The sequence below is a fragment of the Pavona decussata genome, unplaced genomic scaffold, assembly GCF_977016875.1.
Source record: "Pavona decussata unplaced genomic scaffold, jaPavDecu1.1 SCAFFOLD_6, whole genome shotgun sequence".
Taxonomy (NCBI): Eukaryota; Metazoa; Cnidaria; class Anthozoa; order Scleractinia; family Agariciidae; genus Pavona; species Pavona decussata.
In genome coordinates, this window is record NW_028145430.1 from 4733109 (window position 1) to 4740000 (window position 6892).

General features: G+C 37.4%; 1 protein-coding gene across 1 annotated transcript in view; it reads right to left on the bottom strand.

Moving 5' to 3' along the window:
• Positions 1 to 5693: 5693 nt before the first annotated feature.
• The window catches only part of LOC146489319 (uncharacterized), a 9642-nt gene continuing 8443 nt past the window's right edge, over positions 5694 to 6892 (bottom strand). Inside the window, exon 2 of the mRNA XM_085107670.1 lies at positions 5694 to 5775. The gene's annotated coding sequence lies outside the window, so the exon portion shown is untranslated. The remainder of the gene's footprint in view (positions 5776 to 6892) is intronic.

Sequence of the window (6892 nt, forward strand, 5' to 3'; positions counted from 1 at the left end):
GCCCTGAAGGGGCATACCGTGTCTAAAAACGGGTCGATTTCTTTTTTTTTTTCTTCTTCCTCGTAGCTACAAATCGGTACATTAATTTATTCATTAAACTCACCCCTCTCCTACTCGGGGTGTATTGTTCTGATTGTCTTCAACAGAAGCAGCCCAATCAAAATCCATTCTTGTCGCTTACATCGCGAGGGAGGGGACCCACTCACCCCTACCTGTGTGACGTCAACGCATCATTTGATCTATTTATAAAAAACAGATTAAATTTGGCGCCATATTGTTAACATGTTCTGGACTCAAGTGTGCCGTTTTCAAACGGAAATTTCACCATTTTGAAGCGGCAGATCGAAAGAATAACTTCTAAGAAGCATTCGACATTTAAAACGGTGGAAATTGGTAAATTCCTGGCGAAGGAATCGTGCTTTGTTTGACAGTCTTAGACCACGACGCGAGACTGAAAAGAGGTCATTGAGAAGCTTATGTTATCGTAATAGAATTTCAAAAATTTCCGGTGAAAGTCTGAGTCGCGTAACACAAGGAAAACAACGTAACGCGATCGTCGTGACTCAAACTATTCCATTAGCAAGGATAGATTTATCAATCGGCGAAGCATACAGTTGGAATAAATGAATCAGCCCCAGCATCACGCGTAATGCCAGTGTAGCAGGCATCTTGTTTTTTTTCCTTCCTCGTAGTCACAAATCGGTACATTAATTTATTCATTAAACTCTCCCCTCTCCTACTCTGGATGTAATGTTCTGATTGTCTTCAACAACAGCAGGCCAATCAACATCCATTTTGGTCGCTTTAATCGCGAGGGAGGGGACCCACTCGACCCTACCGGTGTGATGTCAACGCATCATTTGATATATTTATTAAGGACGGATTAAATTGTCGCGCCATATATTGTTGACAAGTTGTGGTCTCAAGTGGCCGTTTTCAAACGGAAATTTCACCATTTTGAAGCGGTAAATCGAAAGAATAACTTGTAAGAAGCACCCGACATTTAAAACGGTGGAAATTGGTGAGTTCCTGGCGAAGGAATCGTGTTTTTTTGACAGTCTTAGACCAAGACGCGAGACTAAAAAGAGGTCATTGAAAAGCTTACATTATCGTAATGGAATTTCACAGATTTCCGGTAATAGTCTGAGTCGCGTACCACAAGGTAAACAACGTAACGCGATCGTCGTGACTCAAACTATTCCATTAGCAAGGATAGTTTTATCAATCGGCGAAGCATACAGTTGGAATAAATGAATCAGCCCCAGCATCACGCGTAATGTCAGTGTAGCAGGCATCTTGTTTTCCATAAGGCTCACAGAAATTCGACGGGAACCACGGGATGAACTATTGCTGTTTAACTCAGAACCTACTAGAGCGTTCGCCCCAACACGTCCTACTACACAGGATTGCTGTAAGAGTTGGCACAATAAACCTTTTTGCCTTGTGGAACCTGTGAGTCATTTAGTTTTCTTTGAGTTTCACGGATCTCTCCGACAACGGAGCTGACACCGCTACACAGGGACACATTACAATATAGCAAGAGTGACTGTCTAAAGATACAACAGTTTGGCTAATCACACTATCAGTGTTACTCACGATTATAGCCTTCATATCTTTTCAGTTCCAAAGAAAGAATCTATTTCAGAAAGTCCATTCTTCATCAAACCAAGGTTTATAACTGTCTTTCCAACCGTTTAAATATGCCTGTCCAAATTGTCTAGTTAACCTGTACTCATAATATTGGCAAATTTAAAAGGTGCCTCATTTGGGATAATGCAACACAGACAATTTACACGGTACCACAAATTAGCAAGTGTCTATGGTCATAAAAACCACACAACCTTTCTTTCAAGAACTTTGCTTGATTGACGATGATGAATATTAAAGACCTTGTTTTTCCTCCATAATATACATACAGACATCAGCATGTACATTCAGTCCCATTTGACTGGGAGATACGTCGAGTTACAATCTTTTGGTATTTGATTTGCATTTGATGACCTGTTAAATTTGCTTTGAAATCTTTATCTCATTAGCTTACTTAATAATATTATTCACTTTCATAGATATTATCATTACTGTAACTTTTCATCTTATTATCACCATTATCATTTTTAACTCGTAGTTAATTAAAGTTGTAAGAGTTCTTGTAGAGCAAAGGATGTGACTTTTGATGTAATGTAGAATTCTCCTTTTGTTTCACAAGCGAATGCAAGACAATTTGGAAGGAGAATCTAGCAATTTATCACAAGTAATTTAAGGTACCCTTGCATTTCTTTTGTTTTTGTGTCCAGCTGTGTTAATGACATGATTGTTGGCCACGTGCTTAACTCTAATCGCCTGGTAACAGATAATCAATGGGCATATCGCAAGGGCTACTCCACTGAGCTCCCCCTTGTTCATTTAACGGAAACCTGGAGACATTCAATAGACTCTGGTTATGTGGTGGGCGTGGCCTTCATTGATTTCAAGAAAGTCTTCGATTGCGTTGATCACGACATCTTGCTTAACAAGCTTCGATGCCAATTTGGAATGCGCAGTTCCTTATTAAACTGGCTGACGAGTTACCTCACATCCAGGCTACAGTACACAGTCTTAAATGGACAAAGATCCAGCCTATGCTCAATGTCTTCTGGTGTCCCTCAAGGGAGTGTCCTGGGGCCGACTCTATTTACTTTGTACACAAGCGATCTTGTAGCATCCATCTACTCAGGATCTGTGTATATGTATGCTGATGATACCACTGTATACAGTATCGGGAAGACTATAGATGAAGCGACTCTGCTGCGTTGAATCAATCCCTAGAAGAGCTCTATGCCTGGTGCATGAAGGCTGACACCACACCCAAAGAAATCAGAATGTATGCTAATCTACAGAGGATCGTTCACTGGCCCTCTACCACCCATATACCTTAGAGGTAACAACTTAGAATGGGTAACACACAGTCGGCTTTTGGGCGTAATAATCGACCACAAGCTTAGCTGGTCCAAACATATTAAGGAATTAAAGAAGAGTTTTGCTAATAAACTAAGCCTTAAAAAGAAGAGCAGATTCTTACCCAAACAGGATCTCTTAAACCTGTACTTTAAAGTTATAATTCCTGCAGCAACGTACGGTTTATCCGTATGGGGAGGTACTAATTGGCAAGACGAACTTGATTCGCTTGAAAGACTACACTGCAGGGCAGCAAGAGTCATTTTCAATTTTGCTAAGGATCTACCATCAGTGGAAGTCCTCACCACGGCTAAATGGGACACTCTAAGAACTTTCTATTAGCAATCTATCCTGAAACTAACTTATAAGATGTACCACAATGTTTTACCATCCTGCATGACAACACATATTGTGAAATCGCAATCCTCTCATAATCTAAGGAACAGTCTTAAGTTGGAAATACCACCTTTCAAATTGAATATTTTATACATTCTATATCTTATAGAGGTCCAGTTTTGTGGAATCATTTGCCAACTGAATGTTGTATGGCGAATAGTGTGAAAAGTTTCTCCAGGATGATTAACAAACTTACTTTGGTCAGAGACATGGACTTTTCTTATTTGTTCTGTAGAAGATAGTTCCCCTTGAAAGGAGTTTTTAGGTCTATGATTTTAGCAGTTATACAATACCATCAATTATCGAATACTTGTTTATTGTAAATAGTAAATTTCAATGTTATGTTTATACATATAAGAAGGCATAAGTCTTAATTTACTTTACAATTTTATTACAGTAATTTTATTGTTTATGTATTTTTTATTTTATTTACATGACCCCACAAGCTGCATAGCTTAAATACTCATCGTGTCAAAATAAAGGTTTTACTTACTTACTTACTTACTTACTTACTTACTTACTCTTGCAAAGAAAACAATAGAACGAGTGTACCCCAACTGGGGAAAAAAGTTTTGTGTTCAGTCCCATGATCAACTGCAACCAGAGTCCTCTGTTGATGGAGGAAGAGAGAGGACCCTGGGAGAGGTTGTCATTTCAAACTACACTGACAAACACCTTTCATTGTAATAATTGTACCATAAAAGAATCAAAATAAATGTAAATGACATGAACATATCAGGCAACATTATTTGAAGCCACCAGGTTCTCAAAAATGTACAGGTGTCATAGGGTGTATGGGTGTTTAAAGCTGTACACGTTAATACATGGTGTATAAGAGTTTGAAGTATGCAGTATATTTAATGGCCTTAGCCCCCACAAGTCTCCTGCAGCACAGTGGTAGAGCATTTCAACTAGTAATCACAAGCTCTTAGTTTCGACTCCTGATAGAAACACCAGGATTTGTTCTTAGTATGCCTCTGTCACTTACTAAATAATACATCATTCTTGTTTATTCACAAAGCTTAAAATATTCCATCACATTATTTTTTTTCATTACACATATCCATAGATGGCATCTCAAACCTAGCAGTATGCAGGATGTTTGCCCCATGAACTTAGTTTAATGCCGTTAGCTCCCACGAGTCTAATGTAGTTCAGTGGTAGAGCATCCAAACTAGTACTCAGGTCCTAGGTTCGACTCCTGATAGGAGCACTCGGATATTTTCTGGGTATGCGTGTATCACTTACTGAATAATATACCATTCTCATTCATTCGTATTCTATCACATTTATTCCATTGTCCATATGCCACTCATGACATTCCAATCCTAGCAGTATGTATAATATTTGTCCCATAAACCTAGTTTAATGGCGTTAGCTGCCACGAGTCTCCTTGAGCTCAGTGGTAGTGCATATTCATTACTATGTTTAATGCAAATTAATTAATTTAATAATTGATGCAACTTAATTAAATAAAGATTATTGACAAGAATGTGTTTGTATTTTCATTTGAGTGAATTATAATGCTCTTACTAAAAGAATCCCATGAACTAAATTTTGATTTATAGAGCAAAAAATGGACTTTTGATGTAAGGTCAACTTTTCCTTTTGTTTCCCAAGCGAATACAAGACAATTTGGAAGGAGAATCTAGCAATTTATCACAAGTAATTTAAAGTTTTTTGGCAGGCACCCTTGGATTTCTTTTGTTTTTGTGCCCACTCCAAAGTGTCTGTCCAGCTCTGGCAAAGAAAACAACAGAACGAGTGTACCCCAACTGGGGTACACTGAGTCCCATGATCAGCTGTAACCAGAGTTCATTGTTGAACAAGGAAGAGAGAGGACCCTGGGAAAGAGGTTGTCATTTCAAACCACACTAACACCTTTCATGACAATAGTGCCATAACGTATGTAGAATGTATATTCCATGGCCTTAGCTCCCTTAGCTGCTGTAACTTAGTGGTAGAGCACCTGAACTAGTAATCAGGTCTTAGGTTCGACTCCCGATAGGAGCACTCGGATTTTTTCTGACTATGGCTCTGTCAATTACTGAATAATACATCATTCTCATTTATTCAACAGGCTTAAAATATTCCATCACAATTATTCCACTGCGCATATGCCACACATGACAATCCAATACTAGCAGTATGCAAGATGTTTGTACGATGAATTCAAACTTAGTGCTAGAGTATCCAAACTTGTAAGTGGAAGGTCTTAGTTTCAAGTCCTGATAGGAGCTCTCAGATTTATTCCGAGTATGCCTATGTCATTACTGAATAATACATCATTCTCATTTAATTATCCACCAGGCTTAAAATATTCCATCAAATTTATTTCAAGAGTATGCAGAGTACTTACGGTACTGGAATTCCTTCCTTATTAAAGGGATATTCAGAATAATGAGTGGAGGCGAGGATTGTAGATAAGGAGAGAAGACAGTAACCCTGTTGGAGAAAGCTGGCCTTTAATTGAGAACAGGAAGGAGAAGGACGAGGAGAAAACCTGCAAGTACGCCCCACTATGATGGGAAATCAAGAAGGAGTACCTGGGCTATAAGATCACTCAAATCAACATTATAATGGATGTACTTGGTGGATTTTCTAAGGGACTGAGCAGTAGTTTGAGGGAAATACTCAGAGCAAAGTGTAGCAGAAATGTTCTAGGACGGATGCACCTAAAAAGTAGCCTGAACTTTCAAGGTCTTGTGCTAGATTAAGATGCTCAAACTCCCGTTGCATCCACCTAATAGCTAGATTACGCATAGACCATTTTAAGATTTTTAAAATTTTAAGTTTTGTTTTTACTAATATTTTTTGAATTTTAAATTGATTTTCTTTGCTTATTACATGATTTTATTGTAAATTTAGACGCAGGGGCTAGCCACTGGTTAAAATCTAGCTCCTTGTGTTTTTTATTTCATATCTGGCATCCACATGTTGACATACTTCCTCCATAATAATAATAATAATAATAATAATAATAATAGGTAAAATTATACATTTTTATATAAACTATGACTTTTAGATATTTTTATATAATTTATATTTTTAGACTATGGCTTTTATATATATATGTATACATATTTTATTGATTTATTTACGTGATATTTTAAGTTTCGCTTGGCTCACAGGTTACGCTACGCGCCCTGTGGTGCTTCTTATACTGTGCATACAGATAGTTTTATTGCGGATAATAATAATAATAATAATACCAATTTTGCCTTTATTTACTTATACATTAGTTTTATATGAGATTTGAATAAAATTGTTTATAACTTAAATTCAGATAATAATAATAATCATTATTATGAGGATTATTATTATTTATTACTTATATTATACCAGTTCTGCAGGGCTTCCAGATGTTATGGTTGTATGGAGTATTCTGGTTGCAAGGGAATGAAAGAGTTTCCAGATGAGATGGAGTCTTAATTATTAACTTACAGCTACACAGAATACACAAATCTATACAGAGTACAAAGGGTCTACAAGGCCAAGGGTATACAAGGATATGCAATTTGGTACATAGGGTGTAGAACGGTATGTAGGGCACATAGAGTGT